This window comes from Cyprinodon tularosa, unplaced genomic scaffold, assembly GCF_016077235.1.
Source record: "Cyprinodon tularosa strain WSP-4 unplaced genomic scaffold, ASM1607723v1 ctg315, whole genome shotgun sequence".
Classification (NCBI taxonomy): Eukaryota; Metazoa; Chordata; class Actinopteri; order Cyprinodontiformes; family Cyprinodontidae; genus Cyprinodon; species Cyprinodon tularosa.
The window spans coordinates 289,995-311,842 of record NW_024039025.1 but is presented as its reverse complement, the minus strand read 5'-3'; the positions used below and the strand labels follow the sequence as shown (position 1 = coordinate 311,842).

The 21,848-nt window shown below is 37.6% G+C and overlaps 1 long non-coding RNA gene across 1 annotated transcript; it reads left to right on the top strand.

Annotated features, from left to right (window-relative positions):
- Nucleotides 1-19,567: 19,567 nt before the first annotated feature.
- On the top strand, nt 19,568-21,371 carry LOC119788360. The gene is made up of 3 exons (XR_005281450.1): nt 19,568-19,855; nt 20,288-20,408; nt 21,318-21,371. It is a non-coding gene; the product is annotated as an uncharacterized LOC119788360 (long non-coding RNA).
- The last annotated feature ends 477 nt before the right edge of the window (nt 21,372-21,848 follow it).

The following is a 21,848-nucleotide window of genomic DNA, read 5'->3' as shown; positions in this document are numbered from 1 at the left end:
CTTCAAGTAACCAACCCATGTTGAGCCTCAGTTTAAAGACCACTGGACTTGTAAAGCAAATATTTGTTGAGAAATATTTGTACTTTTTACAGTGAAATACTTTCTTCTTTCACTACTTTAATTGAATGTGTGTGCTATTGACCCATAGAAATCATCATTTTTAAATTCAAACTAGTGTTGCACCGATACTGATACCAGTATCGGGCTGGGCCCCAATACTGAACTAAAATGGAAGTATCGGTATCGGTGAGTACCGACCAATAGGGCACCGATACCATTTTGAGAGCCAAAAGTTTCTTCAACTATTGTCACCCATTACAGGTAGACAATAAAAAGTTCAACTGGATTTACTTTGTTTTAGCCTTTTTACACATTCTAATCCATTTCAAACAGATGGTATCGGTATGGTATCGATATCGTCCGATACTGCACAGTCAGGTATCGGTTATCAGTATCGGGGCAAAAAAAAGGCATCGGCGCAACACTACTTCAAGCTCATATATGGTATCTTTCCTGAAACAGACTGGTCATTGAATAGCAAAATATTAGCCTATAAGATAAAAGTTAGTTTAGTTAGTAAAGGACTTTTCAAATAAACTAATACTTGATCAAGTTTTCACAACTCTTGGTCTTCTATGGGGGCGGATCATATTAGAAGTCATCATTACACACAATAACATAGGATGTTGTCATAAAATGTAAAATGATATCATGATGTAAACCTGACATGATGTGGGAGAAGAGTTGTCAACATTTGTGAAATTGATCACTTTCTGACACCTTTATTATTTTTGTATGAGAACAGAAAATCTCAAATATCTAGAAAAAAAAGAAGAAAAAAGGCCATTCAAGTCTGTGAGAACTTTCGAGATTTAGAAAAGTTCAGAAGGATCGAACAAAACTTTGGAAGAAGACACTATATAGTGGCTCTGATGTTATAGTATTGTAATATACTCCACTGAAGTGTGAATCTGTAGACCAGATTACCCAAGAGATTAACAAGCAGTGGTGATGGAGGGGGGATGCTCTAAAGCGTATGGAAAACATGCACATGAGAAACACAAATCTGTTACTTTGAATCCATTAGCCTATATGAAAATAAAACTGTTACATGGGGTTGGTGCTAAAAATGAGATTACTCATGGTTGAAAGTAATCTCAAAGAAGAACTAGATGCACTGACATGGGTCTCCACCCAGGGCAGCATAGCTTTTGGGGAACTAGCATATTTTAAGTTAGGTTGTACTACTTATGTCCCAGTTCAGTACTGTGTTACTATAAGAAATGGCTAGATCTCTATAAGTTTTTACACTCACTTTAGCATCTACATTCTAGAATACTTGAGTGGAAGGATAAACCCGAAATGAATCATACCGCACAAAGATTTTTTTTTTTTTACTGCAGTTTGGGATTTAAAAAGTTTGAAATCTATTTTTGAATTCTAGAAATCTTACGTCCACATTGGTTTTGAATGCAGTGTTTGTCCGGCAAAAAAAAAATATATATATTTTGCCTAGAGATGTATTTATCGGGAATGACTTGAAAACATTGAGGGCATGAGTTAAGGGCAGAACGGACTGCATGAGGGATTTTAATGCTAGATATGAGGTTTACATGTTTTATATATATACAGTCAGGAAAACCAAGAGCATATTATAGAGGGTATGTTGTGGTTCATGAAAAAAGTTGTAGCATGTTGTATAAACTTTTACAAGGAAGATTACCCTTACAGTCCCTCATTAACTAACTTATTGTGCATTTAATTTCCTGATCTATCCATCCTTTAAAAAAACACACAGCCGTCTGACCACAATGCAATCCTGTTTGACCTCATTTTCTCCGGTCACTTTGAATTTATTAGCTTAAATGAAAACATAAACCATGCACACAACTGAATGCCCCAACCTGGCTTGGTCATTCTATTACATAATGAACACGATCCATGGTGGCAACTGTCAGTCATGGAAATATAGAAGATATTTAAAAATTTAGCTAAATTAATATTTTAAACTTAAAATATATATATTTTTGGTCATTAATGAATGATGCTGCTAAATGAAAGTTCAGAATAAAACAAGGGAAATTCCTTTTTTAGATGCTCTCTTATGCACTTATGTATGCAATCAGCACATCTACCTACAGGCAATGCACCTCAAATAACATTTGCCAATCTTAATTTGATATCTATTATAATCAAATATATTAGAGCAATAAAAACAGCACATGTGCACGTAAGATTGCTCCAGCGTATTGGTATTTTCCCCAACATTGTCTTGAGTGTTATCTGGCTCGTTGGCCAGATAAGTTGTAAAGTGCAGGTGCACAGCCCTGTGGACGGATAATTGGTCGGTGAGGAGTTGTTTTGATATGCAAACACAGACACTCTCACTAACACTTGTGCAGGTGCATCTAGGTAGATAACCCAGTGTCATGCAATGTCATGCAATGCTTCATGGCTACAAAGTAAAAGATAACCAGATCAAACATCCATTTACAAAAAGCCTCTTTCTTAAGTGTTTTGCATGCCGGGTGTATGGGTATATGCCCAGCATGACACAGAACAGGAAAAGGAGGGAATAGAAAATGAGAGCAGCAGGAGGCAAAATAAACTAAGCAGCCAGAACAAATAGCTCTAAATGGGTAAACATGCAGTTCAGTGGTGCGTATGCAAATTCTTAGATTTGCAAAGAGCTGGCAAGTCTGGTATGGGCACCAGAGGGCATAAGTTGTGAAGCCTTCAATGACCTTTTAAAAAGTGAGTGTAGTCAGATTGAGAGGATTCCTTCTGGAATCTTTAGACTACATCGTCAGCAATAGACACTGTTTAATAGGAGTCACATTGTGTAGAAGTGGCCTGGTAGCTGTGTCATGCCCTTCAAGTAGGAATAACAGAGGTCACAGTGACCGAATACTGGAAGCAATGGGAATCTACCCACATCCTTTTTAATTGATACAGGGATTGCAACTTCAGAACATCAGACCTTATTTCAATCTTTTTTTAAACTTTTTTCCCCCTTACACTTGCTTTTGGTGTCTTAGTTGAGCTGGATGCCCGATGCTTCTTATCATCCACAAAATCCATTTTGAATATAACAATTAGATTCCTTGTTAGGTTGGACCCATTTAACATGGATGCACTTGGCATAACATCCGCAGAACAGCAGGGGGATGTCTGACCTGAAGTACATTTTGGGAAAATAGGCCAAAAGAATGTAGATGCATCAGCGCTGAACTACAGAGGTGTCAGTCTGCTCATCAAGCAATGTTTTTGTCACTCAGAAAAGTGGATCAAGTATTCAAGGCAGACAGACAGTCAAATAATTCAAAAGTGTTTATTTTAAAAACTGCAGATCTGCAGTATCAGCGAGGACTTCTAAGGCAGGAACCTCTGATTTTATGGCTTAGTCCGGGCCCAGAAAACGAGGTAGGATCCATCCGGTGGGCTGCCAACAAGATGTGGCGGGTACCGCTCAGAGTGTTCCAGATGCCGCAGCACCGCAGAACGGAGAACAAGCAGGAGAACAGATCCGGACAGATGGAGGGCAGGATAATTCAGAGGGAGAAGACAAAGCCGGTGTTGAGGACACACTCAGAATTCAGAACCAGAAGGTCAGAAATTTGAAAATATTCCCAAAGGGAAATCCAGGTCGGCGAAAGGAAACAGCTCCAAGTTCAATAAACAGGCGGAATCCATAGACAGGTCAGGCAAACAGATCAGATGGGAACAGGTGGGCACAGTAGTTGAGATGCAGACCAGGAAACCAGAAACACTAAGGTAACGCTGAAATGTTCTCCCCAATGGCTCGAGATCAATCTGACACCGATGACTGGTAGCAGGCAGATTTAATAGAAGCTGGAGCAGGTGGATAAGATGAACGGTAATGAGAAAACAGGTGGAACTAAGCAGATGAAAGAAATTAGCAATCCAACCAGTCATCAGCGCAAAGATCATGACAGTTTTAGTCGTAAAGGGTCATAAATTGCTATTTTAAATATATTTTCAGTTAAAACTAACACATTGTCTCTTTAGTGAGGTTCCTGACTTTTCCACCGGGTATAAAGACACTGATTCTCATTCTTATAACCTTTATGAACCTTACCCTGTTAACCTTACTGGCATGCATGCAGTATGCTCATGAAAGTCATTCTGATATCAGCCACCGACCAGAGTTTAACTTTTGGGTTAAGTCTGTCTTGTTAGTTTTTCGTAATATTCAGTATTTCTCTCTTCCTTGCTGAAGACAGCTGACCTACTGCCCTAAATGTTTGGCCTATATAAGAATTGAGCCTGTAAGTTTCACAATCTGCAAAGGATTAAGTGTCAAAGAATTTCCCCTACTAGGTTATTTCTAGCAGATCTTGCAAGCAAATGGGTAGCCACAGTGTGAGTGCTATTTTTTTTCATTTTAACCAATTTTAAACAGAATTCCTTAAAGTTATACGATGATCCTATTGAAGATTTTGGTTTAGTTTACATCAGCATAATTGCTATATCCACTTACAGATGACATATTAACAGCAAACAAGCAACCACAAACCCCCATTAAAGGTCAGTTGCCCCTAGATATCAGACAATTTGATCTGCAGAGATCTTGGGCTTTGTGCATTCAGAATGTGAAGACTGGATTGCGAACCCAAAGGTGGGTGGATTACAAATCATATTCACTTGAACAATATGTAAAAGGTAGAGGGGTAAATCCCCCACGGGGTAATCTTTAGGTCATGGCCTTTATTAAGTGTGATCAAACTGATTTAGTGGTTTCGTTTAGTAGGAAAATTGTTTGTCTCTATCCACTTTATCTTATCTCCATTAATCCCTGTTCGTTACCGTTTTCTTTCCAGATGAGATGAAAATTTGAATATCAGGCAGTGCTTCTGCTCTGTAAGCTTCGGCATATTTATTCTGCTACTCTAGTTCTCTTTCACAGTCCTTGATTAATCCTTAAAGGCCAAAGTGATTACTGGATTGTACCTTTTGAGGAAGTTTGGAGGCATAATAATATTTAATCAAACAATAAACCACTCCCGCCCTTCTGTATTGGTAGATTTCAGTTTATGGTAGAGCATATTAATTAATCGATTTTAAGTTTTCATTATGTATTGGAGGATTCTACAATCAGTCAAATAAATGATCAACATTAACGCACAGTTAGTTTGACTAACTAGTTAATTTGACTCAGGATGTAAGGTCCACTTCTACAGGGGCAGAAACTGGCTGTTCCAGAATCAGCCAGGGCCAGGCGTTGTTGTCTGGGAGGCTGTGGTAAGGCCATGAGGAGGATTGCAAAACAGGAAACACAGGGCCTTGATAGCTCTTACAGAGATACAAGAGCAAATGCAAAGTGTGTGGAGCTTTCAGAGATGGGTTTGATTAAAAAAAAAGAGTGTGTAAATATGTGGCATCAACAGGGCCCCATCTGACACTTACCACTACTCACAGCAGTAAGTACAGGATGTAGGCATGGTGTGTGTGGCCATGTATTTGTTACCTTGTGGGGACAGTATAAGGCCAATTTCACATGAATTTGCTATTTTTGGGGGAGTTATGGGTTATGTGAGTACCATTCAATGTCTCCATGCTAATTTTTTTTAGGACTATTGTTGTGAAAAGAGTTTGGGTTAAGTTTAGGATCAGGTTTATATTGTTAATAGGTAGAGTGGGTGAGGGTCTGGGTTAGACCATAGAAATTAATGGGAGTCATTGCAAATATCCCCGTAAGGATAGCAGTATCTAACTTCATATGTTTGGGTGAGTGGGAATGTTGGAGATGTGTTTAGAGCTTATAGTAATTGATGTGATCAAATGTACAGAGGCTCTTAGCTGCCTTTTTGTTTGCTCTGCTGGGCTGAATGAAAACAGACTTCATGGAGTAAACTCTGAATATTGGTAGAGAAAGAGAAAAAAAACATTAACCTGGATAAGTTTCATCTTTGTTGTTCCTCTCTGAGTCAATATTTTTATGTAATATGCACATATCCACATTATGTATTTTCCATGAATCCAGCCAAGACAAGTCTGAACATGCAAACGAGCACATGATCAGATCCTAACACGCCTGTTGAACCAGTCAAACAGCACTTAGTGTATTTGAAGACTTCATTAGAAATACGATAGGGAAGGCCATGAGGGGGGCAGGTGTTCAACATGTCAGGATTCCTACTGGAAGTCTTTGCAACAACACTTAAAAGATACCTTACTTATTTACTCCCAAATGTCCTAGTTTTTTTGTTAACCTTTCTTCTTCTGTTCTTAAAACCATGGAACTAAGATTTTTATTTATTTTTGTATTAAAGCCTTAGGAGATTTGAGGATATAGATTAATTCAGTATCCTATAACTTATTTTTTTGTACAACTAAAAGCTGTTTCTAATTTGCGTGGAATATAGACACTTTGGTGTCAATGGAGGTTAATGTTACCTGTGGTCTGATGATTAAAGAAAAGCTGAAAATAATCAAACATATCTTTTTTGTGCATTTTAGGACTTTAGATATCATGCCAAATGAAGCCTAAAGTTATAGTGTTGCTGTAAGTTATGGATTTAAAAATTTTTATAGAAAAACTTTAGAGATGTTAAATGGAAAAAGGAAGAAATTGCCTTGTGTCTCATAATTTCAATATTTTTATTGTTTAAAGCTACAGTGTGTAATTTTTAGCGACATGACATCTAACGTCCAGACTGCAGACCGCAGCAACATGAACATCCCCCCCCACCGCTTCTCCCCCCCAACAGTACGGCGAGCGTTACGGGACAAAATGTCTTCCACGACGTCCGCATCACCTACCTTCTCAAGTAATGAGGTTTGTTTACATAGATAATTTTACAGATAGTATTTCATTAGTCTGTGTAGGGTATAGATTTCATGTAGACTTAAGATAATAAATATACCCGTAATGGGCGATCTTGCAATCACTAGTTTGTTGGCTCTGCGCTGCTGTAGCGCAAAGATGTCTGCCTCCATGGCTGCGAGACCCGCTCCTATGTAATTATAAATAACGAATTCTAAGGCAACGCAAATATTAAGGTTAAGAGGCTGAGCTCGTAGATGATGATAAAATAACATAGTTATGTATACTATATTACATTTCTGACTGTATATCCCTGTAATTATTACACACTGTAGCTTTAAGTCGACAAACCATAACAATTTTAAACTTTACAACTATGACATCCAAGCATAAGATGCACACATATGATGCTGTTCCCTGATTACATTAAAAACCATTGAAATAGCACTGAAAAGAGGAGAACATTAGCAATAAATTTCAAACATTTGAGGGAATCCACATATGCATCTCTGATACACTGAAAAAAGTGTAACATGTAACCGTGCATTCAAACTAATGCTTTTCACTCCAAACTAGATCAAATTATTGATTTGATTGTGTAACTCATTCTTTTTGGATTTTGAGACATCAAGTTTGATGTAACCTGAACTAAATACACGTAAAAAGGAACCAAAACAAAGTTTTTGATTTTTCTCAATATGTATATATTTATTCATGGCCTGCAGGTAATTTTTTCTGTTTGAGTCAAATGTGAACTGCGCTTTGTATGCAGTCAGAGCACGTGATGAAGTCAAAGTCCCAGAACATGACAGAGTGTCTCAGTGGTGCAGTGGGTACCACTGTTGCATGTTCTCCTGTAGATGGAGGGTGTATAGAGTTTGTAAAATGGGAAAAGGAAATTATTTTTTTAATAAAGTCAAATGATTTGTGAAAAATCTAATTTGGTTCTATTTAAATTAACTGGTTTCTATGCAAACATTAATTGTTGTTAATTTAGTTTAAAGTAAGTATATTAGGTTGGTCCAATGTCAATATATTAGTTTGGTTCATCAACTGAAATATTCAGAAAATCATTTGGAACAGGCAACAGATTTTAAGTTGTGTCAAGTGCAGTATTATTGTTTACATCAACATAACATACTGTAATCAGGTCATAACAAGCGATTAAATTCAGATTCTGTGAAGTCAAATATTTTAGATGTGTTTTAGTTTGAGCAAGGTTACACTTTTTTTCAGTGTATACTGAACAAGAAATTCAGGGCCCTGTCAAACCTGATCAATTTAGACAGCGTGAATTTTTTTGTATTTTTTTTAATTTTTTTTGGCGTGTATGTCCAACAACAGCCTAACTTATGCATAACATACAGCAGCATCACAAGCCACTGTCCTGATGGGGCAGCAATGTGCCTCAGGTGCCCGGGCTGCATAAAAAGATTTATTTGATAGCGGAATTCACCTAGCTACTGTTTGCAGCCTACCAAAAAAAAAAGGATGAATAAACAAAAAAATAAAAAAAAAGCTGCTAGAAGGTTTGTTGGTCATGGTCATGGGCGTGAATGCAGGGAGGCTCCATCACACTCACCTTCTCACTCACCCTCTGATGGGGATGAAGTCTTGAGGAGTACTGATGGCTTCCTCCTGTGAACCGCCTTTTATACCAAAACACTGCCAATACGCCATTATACAGAAGCTGTAAGTAGGAAACGCGTTCAGCGATTGCTTGGAACACGTCAAATATGTTGATATATGTTGGAGGCAAGTTCCGGATAAGTTACGCATAAGTTATGCACAAGTTACTTATAGGATTCAGATAAGCTGGACACCAGAACTTATGAGTAACTTACACTTAACATATGTCAACGATCAAATAACTTATCTTTACTACATGCCGTGTGTTGACGTGTGCCAGCGTGTTTCAGTGTTCCTCAGCGTGTTCATTACTTATACAAAATGTATCCATAACTCATCCAACGTATGCCAGTGTTTTTGCTAGATTTTCCGTACACCAGGCATATGCTGGTCTAAATTGTCAGTGTGACAGGGGCATCAGTGATGAAAAATATTTAACAATGAAAATACTTTTAAAAAAAGATTTCTAATTCAGACATTCCAAATCTGTAACACTATGTTTGCATTGTATTTGATTCCTGATGACTTTTTGTTATTTCCCCACACAACTTCATTCTTGAATGATTTCATGTTTTGAATGATTTTATGTTTTGCACATCTCTTTACATAAAGTAATTACATAAAAGTAATTACATTACAAGTGGAACCTATTTTGTCATCACTTCGGTTCATACATACAGTGATAAATTCTGTTTGTTTGTTAAAATAATTCTAGTTATTTATTCAACATCCTTTCTGTTAAGTCTTTTCATGCAGCTGGAGAGTCAAAAGGAATAGTTAATGGTCTCTATGTGCTTACTTTAAAAGGCGAGACGATTTAAAATTGACAGGTATTCCTGTGTGAAAGAGTTGGCTAATTTTTTCTTTTTTTTTAATCTAATCTAAATGCAGTGAAATTTTGATAAAAATGAGTCATACAATTGTTCAGTGATGAGAGCAATGCATAAAACTGCATGTCAGTGAATTTAAGGTATTGGGAGGATTTTGGCGAATTATTAAAAGACCCACCCTCTTAACGCTAGAAAAAAATGCACATGCACCTGAAAGGGAATACCTATTAAATACGTGCGAGAGCATGCACAAGCATGCTCTGTTTAAAAGTTGCTGTTCTCATAGCTCATACAAGCCTACTGTGCCCGGATGTCCGCCCTAACCCCTAAATACCTCTATTACTATATAGAGCTAGGAACATATAGTGTAGGGTGACCAGATTTGGATTTCTGAATAAAAATGAGTGTGCCCCATCTGGCCAAAGTAGTAGAACACTTTGACATAGATTTGGAGTTAGTGGGTCACTTGACCTGGAAAGCATTGAAGAAATATCAATTATTTTTGTAATAAAAAATGTCTAAAAATATATAAATGGAATAAAAATTGAGCCTGACTCATCAGACTAATGTAGTAAAACAATTTCACAAAGAATTTGAGTCGGTGGGACACATGACCTGGAAGCTATTGAAGAAATATCAATTTTTTTTTTTAATAAACAAATGCTTAAAATGTAGTGAAAATGAGTGTGCCTCATCAGGCTAATGTAGGAAAAACAATTTCACAAAGAATTTGAGTCAGTAGGTCACATGACCTGGAAGTTAATGAAGAAAAGTCTCAACTTTTGTCTTTAAAAATAGCTTAAAATTGCATAAAAGCAAGTGTGCCTTACATATTTTATCTATTGGCATGATTTTATATTAGTTTGGTCTTAGCTAGTCATAAGATAAGGAATTTATGGATTTTTGTTTCTCAAGAGTGCTTGATTCAAAGATTTGTTGACAGTCTCTAACTGCACCACAGGGTGTGGAAGGAGGGAGCGTCTGAGAGATGCTGGCCGACATCGGAGTGCCGCAACCCGATCAACCATTTGCTAGATCCCGCTGACTCTGTGGAGCTTGAATATCCAATAACCAACTTCAAACCAACTTCACCGTGGTGCTGACGGCTCGGTTCTGCTGCACTGTAGTAGACCAAAATCCCAGAGCATTTTGAAATTCCCCCCCGGACAATTTTTTAGGTGTGAAAAGTAGGACGTCTGGTCACCCCAATATAGTGGACTTTATGGCGAACTCAGTTCAGACAGATGATCACTTCTGCGTTGGTCACATAACACTTTATTGAGTGCATGCTGCATCCTTGTTATTAGTCACCACTGTCGGTAACAACAGCCATTGACGACAGCAAGCTGCTGTGACAGCAAATCCCATAATTTTTGGACATATTTGACTCTTTTGACGCCTTTCTTTTCTTCTCATACACTTCGTAGACACTTTTTCTCTTATGACCCTCGGCCATTTTAAAAGAACCCCAATGAGAAAGGTGAGCTTCAATGACTGTCTGAAACTAGCTCACCACAGATATAAGCCTTAAAGTGCGCATGGACAGAAAAAAATAGCTAACTGGGGACGAGCACGTAGGAAGGCCTTACGTACACATATCACCAGAATGTTTTACAATTAGGAGGACCACTTATTTAAATGATCGACCTGGAAATAAAAGATTGTCCTCTATACCTTTAAGTGAAAAGCTTCAAGTCTTCTAAGAGATATTGCACCCCTGCATTTCTAAATAGGACTTAGAAAATAGCTTTATACAGTAAATTCTGGGCTCTTTGGGTTTCAGGGGGTAACACCTGAAGTGCTCTGATTATAGCAGTGAAAGTTTTAAATGCTTTTGATTCCCAAGTGAATAAGCATGTAGTTGCTTAAATTAGATGAAGTCAATGCAAAGCTTTAAGCTAAAATTCAAACTAAAACATTGTGCTTGTGAAACCACAAAATAGAAGTTGGGAGCTATTGTGCCTGAGAACCCTGGACCAACACAGTGTTGGATTGTCCACTATTGCTTAAAAGAAGAACAATTCAAAGGTGAAGTATTATTTTTTTCCCCTTTATGAGGAACTCTCCTGACTGCAATGTAATTGGATGTGTGTCTGTGTGCATGTGTGTGCCGGGGGGGTTTCTCTGGAACAGGATGTAGCTGTGCAAACGCCTAAAGGCTTCTTTTACTTGTGTTTGCTCAAGAGATGAAACTGCAAAAAACCTGTATAACCATTACTGTAAGCCTCAGGTCTGTGGTGCACCCATGACAGGGACTTTATCCTGTCAGTCATCACACTGTTGTCCCATCAGTCTAATAGGCCATGAAACAAGAATTAAAATCTCAGTTCAGGATCTTCTTTATTATAACTCCATCTTTTAGAAAAACACCAAAGTGCAAAATATCGTACCAATTGATATTTAGCTAAAAGGATAACTTTCCACCCACATATTTGAATGCAAATTATATGCAAATGTCCAAATTCAATGCAAATAGGGACTCAGTGCTATGATGGAAAATTTCTGTTTGGCTCAGTCACCATTCTGAACAAGACCTGTAACATCTTGAGTCTTTTATCAAACCACATTGTTTTTTACTGATCCGGTGGAAACTAGATTCCTTTAATTAAATTCTTGGAGTTGATTTTTAGGAAACTGTAAGTACTGCCATTACATTTTTTTAAATACATATTTTAAATCTTCCAGTTTTGTAAATATTTGTTAACGTTTTTAACTTTTCAGATATACCCCAAAAAACATCCAGAAAATGGCTAATCTCCAGCTCAAACAAATCAGTGAAAGTAAATCGAAAATCACAGCCAAGCAAGACACCTCTGCTCTTTCACATCAAATCAAACTGCAGCAGAAAGCCCTGTTTAAAACTCAAAGCATGTAGACAAGACTAATAGAAAAGACAACTATAACCCAGTGGCTTATAAATAATGTGTGTAGAATGTCAAAAAATTGTAATATCCAGTATATTGAAGGCTGATTGGAAATATACCGAATGGAAATATGACTTTTCAAGTGTTCCAGTTCAGGGCACTTTTTTTAACCAACGCATTACTCCCCCCACTCAGTAGGATACTTGGGGTCAGTTGTATAGCCAATAACAAATCTAGATGTGGCATGAGGAAGCCTAAACAAAAGCCACAATTTTTCCAGCATCAGATGTGATCTAATTGATATTGTTTTAAGTTGAGCATTGCTAATAAACCACATTTACAAGTGGTGCATAACTAACTATATAACATTAGGAAGATAGATAGATAGATAGATAGATAGATAGACAGACAGACAGACAGACAGACAGACAGACAGACAGACAGACAGACAGACAGACAGACAGACAGACAGACAGCTGTAATTGCATCACAAATTCACTTCATACTTTTATCTTCAAAATTATGTCTGAGTAAAACAAACCCCAAAAAAAGCACTTTGTCCAGCAATAATTTTGCAGAACTGGCCTCCTACATCTTGGCCTGTTGGCAGATAACACCAGTTTGCTCTGTTTCCAAGACATACTGTAGCCAGGCCAATTATAATAATCAGTTGGATAAGAATTAAGTGTACGATGTAGCAATTGATTGATCTATTTTTTTGTTATGCTTACTAAAGATCAAAAGGTTGCGCCTGAATTATTAACAATTAGACCATCTGGTAAAACTGGCTCAACAGGCTGCTGGTCAACTAAACAATAACATACATGCAAGTCAAGATTTCTCTTGCTAATAACATGGTTTAGCTAGGTGCATGAAAAAATTGTTGTATGCCCTTTTTTCTCCCAAAGTATTCAAGGAAATTCTCATCCTTTTGTCTGCGGCTTAAAGGTATAGAGGAGGATTTTCGCTAATTTTTGAGAAGACCCACCCTCTCCACAAAAAGCACATGCACAACCCTGTACCCACCCTTGAGAGAGAACCCTTATTAAATGTGTGTGAGAGTGTGCAAAAGCCTATTTCTCCTCGTGCACGTCTGTTTAAAAGTTGTTGTTTGCTTCGCTCATACGGGCTTACTTTCCAAAAGAAGATTTGCAATTTTTCCACCATGTCAGACTCACCACCTGTAAGTAAAAATGGGGACAAGCACATAGGACTGCCTTATGTAAACATATCACTAGAATGATTGACAATTAAGAGGACCACTTACTTTGATGATCCACTTCGAAAAGTAACATCCTGCATGTGCATTTTTTTTTTTAAGTGGAGAGGGTGCGTCTTTTCAATAAATTCGCGAAGATCCTCCGCTATACCTTTAAGTAAAGGACACTTCTTGGTCAGGCATTGTCTGACAACGGAGGGACATGAGAGTGAAAAAGAGTGGGGATCCAGGTGGAAAAAGGGTCCCAGCATTGTAGCGCACCTCGCTTTTCTAGCTGGTCCAATTTCACAAGTCGTTTTCCACCATGGTAAACCAACCAATCAACGCACAGCTCATCTAAATATTCATTAGCATACTATAAAAGGAAGAAAATCCGTAGTTTCATTCTAGGGCTTTTAACCAGGCTTGCATTAGGGCTCATTGAACGGCAACTATTCCATTTTCAGCCTAACCAATGATACCCACCTTATTCAGAGACTTTAAGGACCAGCACCAAATAAACTATATAATCCTTCCATGACCATTTTAACTGATAATAATCACAAATTTCTTCGCAAAGACACAGCTTTGACATTGAAAAAGTTTTAGAAAAGACAGAAACTAAAACAGCTAAAGACATATAAATGCATATTGTAACAGACCTTTAAGAAAAAAGGATGCTTATTTTTTTTTCAGTCTGGACAGAGAGATTCTCTTGGGTTTTATACAGTACCTGCTTTTAGGGCCTAGGAGTACAATTTGGTTAGAACCTGATACAGCACAATTTAATAAAACACAATTGTCTTATAGGAAATAGATGACCCATGTGGGGGTCTGGAAGATGAAATATTAAATTGAGTAATAAAATAAACTAGTAACCAGTATAAAGACATAGAAAAAGTAGAAAATGTTTGTTAAATTCCAATCAAGGATCTTGCTTCATAAAACCAAAAGCGAAGAAAGACTTTTTTTCATCGATGCATAAAAAAGTAACTGTCTAGACAAGGGGAAATAAAAAAAAGAAAGAAAACTTTGATAAATACCTCAAGTTCCTGTTTTTATACCAACCTTCTTAGTTTGGAAATATTTCTCAGATGATAAAAATGTATAAGCATGTTGTGTTGAGTAATCCTTGAGAGACATCGATCTAAGCTCTCGTGGCATTAATCGAACATCTGGTCTTTAAGGAGTTGAAGAGAGTTTAAAAAAAAAATTTTTCAACCAGTTTGTAATTTATTTTAACTGAAATAATTAAATTGAAAAATCCACAGAATTAAATTTTGTGCTGACCTATCCAAGCTGGCATAGGAAATAAAAAACAAGGAGTCAGGCCAAAACAAAGTATTTGTGTAACAAATAATTTCTTTAATGTTTAATTCATTACAGTTGCATTTCTATAACCATTAATGAAAACAATATACAAAAAAATGAACAGGGGTCAAAACAGAATACCATCCATTAAGTTTCTCTATTGTGCTTAAAATGTCTTTGAAACCATCTACTGTAGGTGGATTAGGCAGCACATTCCTTCTTTAAGCCCTGGGCGAGTAATCACTTGCAATCTGAATGTTGTGGGTTCAATTCCTGCTTCCACCTGTCACACGTCTCCAAGTTGCGTACTGATAGTGCTGTGAATGAATGTGTTCATTTGTGAGTGGGATTGCTTTAACATGGCTGCAGTAAACTGATGTGGTTTTTGAACGGTTGGTATGATTAGAAGTGGATCCTTCCAAAAAAAAAAAAAGAGAATTAAAAATAATCCACTGCACTTTGTTTCCAAGTTTGAAGACGTTTCGCTTCCCATCCAGTAACTTTTTCTGTTCAAAATGTCAGGAATAAGGTTAAGTTTGAGGTTTTATACAGTAGCCCATTAAAACCTTGTTTTTGTTTTGAAAGCATTACAAATAGAAAAGGACGAAATGGTGCACTGCTTTAGAATGGTCTAAGTGTCTGAAAGGGGGTTGTTAAAGGGAATTGTTGGCCTGGCTCAATAGGTCCTACGCTCTATTGTACAGGTGCCGGGGTTATAGCAGAAAAGGATTAACTCAATTGCTGCATTGAAGGTTTTTGAAAGCTGAAACCTAAGTCCACCCCCTCTGTTTAAGGTTGGTTTTTAGTGTGATTAGAAGTGGAGTATATGTATCTTCAGTCCATTTACTATTTAAGTATAATTTGCATCAGGGGTGGAAATATGGAAGTATTGGTACTGCAGTTTTTTGACAAGTTGGCAAAAAGCATGGCTTTTTGCATCATGTACTTCTATAAATTGATCTATAAACCTTTATTTTTAACAATCAGTTTGTATTACTGTTTAGAAACTTGACTTTTGTTTACTAAAGTAGGGAACAGTTTAATATATATCATCTTTATAATACTGAGAAGTATTCTGTTCATTAGGGACTGGGTCATGAGGGCAGCAGTATCAGTACTCCCAGAGTTCACTCTCCGGTGACAACTCCTCCAGCTCTGCCGGTTCCCGGGTCCCTCCGAGAGACATAATCCCTCTTGGTGAGGCGTGCATGGAACACCTTCCGAGGGTTTTGCCTAGGGGACATCCAAATGCTGCAGCTGACTCCTCTCGAAGTGAAGAAATGACTTTACTCCAAACCACTCCGCCATGACTGAGCTCTTCACCATATCTTTAAGGTAGTGCTTCTCCACCTTGCGGAGAATTTTCATTTTATCTGCTTGTTTTCAGAATTAGAGAATGACCACAGTAAACTAACAAACTAGCTCTAAATCTTTTAACATTGAGCAGATAGGCCTTTAATGTGATTAAGCCTCTTATGCAGTATGATATCTAAAAACAGTGTTTTGGTCCTCCTACAGGCAGGTTAAAGGTTAGGGTCAGGCACAGTTTGGGACCTTGCTAGGGGCATCTAACATGAGCAGGTGGTGGTCATCATCGCCTTTGCTTTTGTGTTTTTACCTACCTGCCAGAAATGGTTCACAGAGATTAAAGACTGGATGGCAGCACCTACGCCTTCCTCTTTGTTCTCCATGGGTTCCTTAAAAGAGCAGGACGAGATGGTGAATGGAAAGCAATACCTTCACCTCCAGCTGATGCAGGTACAAGAACAGGTTGGACAAGTGTAGCAAAATGATTTCGACACAAGGCAATGGATGAATACAAGCAAATAAAGGAAGAATAGACAAGAAGGAAGGGAGCAGCATCAGAGCTTATTTCCAGGTAATAAGCTGTAAATAAGCACCACGCCCCCCTCTTTTACAATGTACATATGTATCTGTAAACAAGTGGAGAGGGGTAAAAACGAATACATGAAATGAACCAGAAATGTTTCCATTGAAGTCACTTTCATTTCCATCATAGGAAAACCATTGGGTGTCAACATGGCTCAGCAGACAGTTATGAAAACCTTGTGTTCCAGAGGTGGGCAGCTGATGCCTATCTAGTGGTATTCTTATAAATTTCACACTTAATCCGTGAGGGTGTCTGCCCGTCTATCCTGCTCCAACTAAAAAACACAGAATCGTGTTTTCTCTCTGTGGCTCCATATAGTATCTATCTACAAATCTATCACTGTGCTAAGGTATTTATTTTTTCCAGTTTTCTACTTGGACCGAAAAACGCCTGGGGTTTTTCTCGTGGGAAAGTCTGGGAGAGGTATGCTGCTCCGTGAGCAAGCAATAAGACAGGAATCCCGTTTTTCTGGGTCCAGTCTCACTCCCTGCTCCATGATCCTATCCAGGGCTCCCGTCACGACCGGCATCGTGTCAGGACTCGCAGCGGAGTTGGGAAACTCTCGCCTGTTCTCGTTTAGCCGGATCTGGTTTTGGTTGTGCACACAACACTAAGACTATTTCTTTTTTTTTCCTTTCCTTTGCACTGTTTGTCAACTCTTGAAAAATATCTTATATTTTCTCCTATTTTTTACCTCACAATAAGGAATATTAAGTTTCAACTGCTTGCACAATTTGTTTTTACTGATTAATGCAACAAAAATACAAAAAATTGTAATTATCCTGTATTTTATTTGAGCAGTGCTTAAAGAAAAGCGCCGACATTCAAGATGGAGAGACTCACCCCACACCTGCTGAATATATCCAATAACAGCCCTCACTTGTAAAACTCCCCATTCAGGTCGGGTCAAAGACTTTTCAAGAAGTCACATGATTTCCAATAAGGAGCATCCTTCTTAAGAAGTGGGGGTGTTGTTGATGGCGGAAAGGAACTAATTCTCCGCTCCAACATAAATATGGATGTTTTTTAACTCTAATATGTTTCTAAAGGTGGAAGAAAAATGTTTTTTTTTTGTTGTTTGCCAAACCATCAGTGCAGAACAGTTTCAATACAGACTAATAATAATGGGGGTGGGGGATTCAAGAGTGCAAAGCCATAGAATCTGAATTGAGCAAAGAGATCCAAACAGATGGAAACACATTATCCTTTAACATTGTATCATAGAGATCAGAACTTATGTTTCCATCGGTTACAGAAGGTTATTGAGGTCCTGAAGAGGACAGCGCCACACCATCAAAAACATGTTTGACTCTCGGTTTTAGGTTCCTTCTGTCTTTATGTCTGGACCAAATGTAACCAAGCACACAGCTTTCATAAGTGCAAAACAATGTTGTTCCAAAGTAAAAGATATAGTTTTCTTGCAAATTCTGCTAATTTATCAGTATCTTGTCTTATATAACTTTATCCTTATATAAATTATATACCTTTCTTCAACTGTTGTTCAATCACAAACATTGAGCTCAACAACAAAGAAAGGACTTTAGAGCTTTAGATGTTTTTATGTTTCTATATTTTTAGCACTAGTATCCTGTTTATGAGTATTCTGTCAGGAGATGTAATTGAGTGAGAAGTGGGAAGTAATGCGGTAGATATCCACAGACTCAAACCAAGGGCAGCCATGTTGACGATGAGGCCCTCCTGACCCCTTTGCCACCACTGCATAAATGTTGTTCTGTACACTACACTTCCTAGGTCACTTGCTGATGCAATGTTTTGAGTCATTTCCACAGAATGATTGACCAACATTTAACATGATAATCGCAGTTTCTTGCTCCGTTCAGTTCCGGTTGATTGGTAGGGTATGCTCTAGCTTTGGTTTATGGTGTCTTAAAGTCATAGAAATGTTTAACCCCATTGATAGAGGTTTTTGCTTTTAGGTTTTCTTTATCTATGGCATAAAGTGTGTTATAATCTGAGCTCCGAGCCACCTTCATGTTGTTTAACAGGTTCTAAGTAAGCACTTGTTTTGATTCTACAGGTCTGGGTGTTGTCTGGCCTAAGGAGAGTGGTATTGAATAAAATTATATTTGTAATCCCATTGGAATTGTTATTTAACTAAGAGGAGAGTATATTTTGAAATAAATTTAGTTTTTTATTATCCTAATCAGGTAATCTGACAGTAAATTCTGTGTGATTTTCTAAAATATTTATATGCTTTTAGCCACTTGAGAGAAAATTGTCAGTGAGGTAGTTCATCTTACATGCTAATGTATTAAATGTAATCCACAATTAAAAGATTGTTGCCTTTTTAGCACTGTTAAATTAAAATATGTTTTCATGCATTCTTCTTAGAAAAGGTGCTTAGAAAATGTTTAATGAATATTATAGGTGCTCTGAATTATAAAAAGTACTTCTCTGTTTGTCTACACTTTTTTAAATAAAAACTATATTAGTATACATAGTGTTTTTGGGTAAATACTGCAAAATGGTTTAAACATTGATCTGATTTAGCAATACAAGCTGATAAATATGCATAAAAAGTCAATTTATCATGTGGAACAGGAAAATTTAGCAAACCAACTGGCAAAAATCTGATGATCAAAAACTAGATTTTTATCTTCCTTGCTTTAAATATTCTCCTGGATTAACTTTTTGATCATTGCAAAGGATAATTTAATCTCTAATGACAAAGTCTGAAAGTTATTAACAATGTATTAAACGTGTTCTTCATAATTATTGTAATATATACTTATAATGACTTCCCAGCATTATGTATGTGAACACTATTTCCAAGAAAGTGAAAATGAAACAAGCTTGAAAATCAGGAAGAATCCTTATCAGACACCTGCACACATGCTTGTTCTAACGCTCTCTCTCATATGTTATTTGTGTGAACATTTTACCATAGAGAAATCCAACATGAATTACATTATTGTATTCATATTTACCTCCTTAAATTCTTTTCCTTGTAAAATTAACAGCTGAGAACTGAAAAACTAACCAACAGCAGACGTAACCCATGTTGAGTTCTTCTAGAATCTCAGCTTTACAGAGGGAAACATGTCTTCAAAGAGGTAGAAACACTTTACATCCCTATCCTACTTTCTAAATAAAGCCGTTCACAAACCATCACGGGTTTGGAACAGTGAGCTGCACTTACAAGCGAGTGAAGAGGTTTGGTGTTGAAACTTCTGGACATTTGAAGAAAGAGAGTGAGGACACCAGACTGCAGGGAACTCACGCGACAGAACGTCCTTCATCGGTTGTATGGACTGATATACTCCTAGGATTCCACTTACTCTCCGAACCAATGCAGACACAGTGGATAAGAGAAGACAGCAGGAAGTAAGTTATATTACAGTTTGATATTAGTGAAATACCTGTGGATCACCAGTGCTTGTAGTTGTGTTTGAATACATGCGCAGTTAAGGACTAAAACAAATGATGTAAGTTGTGATCTAACCTCTTCTTTGCAAGTAATACGAAGTAATTTGTATAAGCTGTCAATTTGTTCATTTCTAAAATATTTGTCATAGCATCCATGGTGTAGTATGTTATCATCTGTTTAAGTGAGGAAGATTGGCAAAGGTCATGAAAGGACTTCAGGAAGTAAAAAACATAATAAATGGACTCTTTACTTTCATTGGGAAGCAGTTTCATTCTTTATTGTATGCTTTAACAACATCCCAGAGAACTTCTGTTGAGGAAGTGTGATTCAGGAGGAACAACAGCAAAAGCAAATATCGACTTATGTTTCTGTGTATCATTTATGTGCAGAAAGGCTGGTGTATCCCGGTGTGTGCAACATGCATCGGTCCCCTAAAGAAGTGCACGCTGATTCACCCACAGCGCATTCACCGAAGAAGAAAAAAAAAAGAGGAAACCCTCCTGCAATGAGGTGAACAATACTCGGCATATCTTGTCATATTTTTACTACACACTTCCTCTCGTTGTGACAACTTCCCCACAGTTTTCACTACCCGTACGGCTTACTACTACAGGCTGCATATGAATGAAGGGAGATGAACAACCCAGAGACAAACACACACACGGAAGAAGAGGCAACGACTAGGAGGGTTGTTTTGCAACTAGAAAGAGGAAGATGCATATTTCACTCATGCTTTTGTGATGCAATGTGAACGCTCGCACACTTTCACACATTGTGTTATCCAATCTTGTATGCAAAATATCACACATATCTCTTGAGTGATTTCTCACAAAAAAAAAAAAAACTCATGTCAGCCCTGGTACAATGAGGGATTTAAGCAAGATGGAGCATGACAGCATCGCCTCCTCTTTTCCTTTACTCCTAAAACACACACAGCTTTCCGTGGGTCCACCTCTCAGGCACAGTAGATTTGCATTGGATTTGCCAGTCAAATGAGATGCATGGGAAAGTAGGAGTGGATATTTGGAGAACAAGGTTCCTTAGAATTCCCCTGTCCCTGGTATCCCAAAGTCCTATACAACAAGATAAGAGCTTATAAATAGTTGGACGTTAATCTATTTTTACTCACGCATCCTTTATACAGTGTTCACATGTGGTTGATGGTGTAATTAAATGTAGCAGAATGGAATTGGTATAAGGGGAGATTCCTAAACAGTTTTTCTTACTGGTTTTTTTCTGTTAAATATTGACTGCTGGCTGTCATCCATGCAGTATTTCAATCTCATAGAGATTTTACTCTAAACCGTTATCATTACTGTGACTGAAGCTACAGCATGTATCTTTCAATCTGTTTATTTTGCACCCTTTCTTACTGAACCACTTGCTCTCCATAATTTAGATTTTTTTTTTTTTTCACAGAGACCAACATGTTTTCCCCAAGCTTTGCTGCTTTTGGAAAAAATCAACAACAACCAAAAACATCTGGAAACAAGTCTTACCGCAGATTCTTCATTAGATTTAGGTCTGTTTTACTTTTCTGTCTCACATAGCATTTTGCATTTTTGCTGAAAGGTCTTCCACATGCTTGATGTGCCTCCTACATTGCTTCCAGCACAATTTTACATAGGCCTATTTTCTTATCAGCCTCCCGTAAAAGTTGTGGAGTTGTGGAGTGCATGAATAATAGTTTTCTGGTCGCCAGATTCTCACACCTGATTCGTGGATCTTTGCATCTCTATCAAATGTATCACGAGCCTCTCGACTGCCGCTCCGACTAATGTTCTCTCTTCAGCCAGCCTATCTGTTTAAATAGATGGCCAAATTCTCATAGGTTAACAGTTGTTGTATACACTTTCCATTATCAGATGATGGACTACACAGTGCTCTGTGAGCTGTTCAAATCTTGAGATGTTTAATTATAGCCAAAACTACTTTAAGGCCCCATCCACA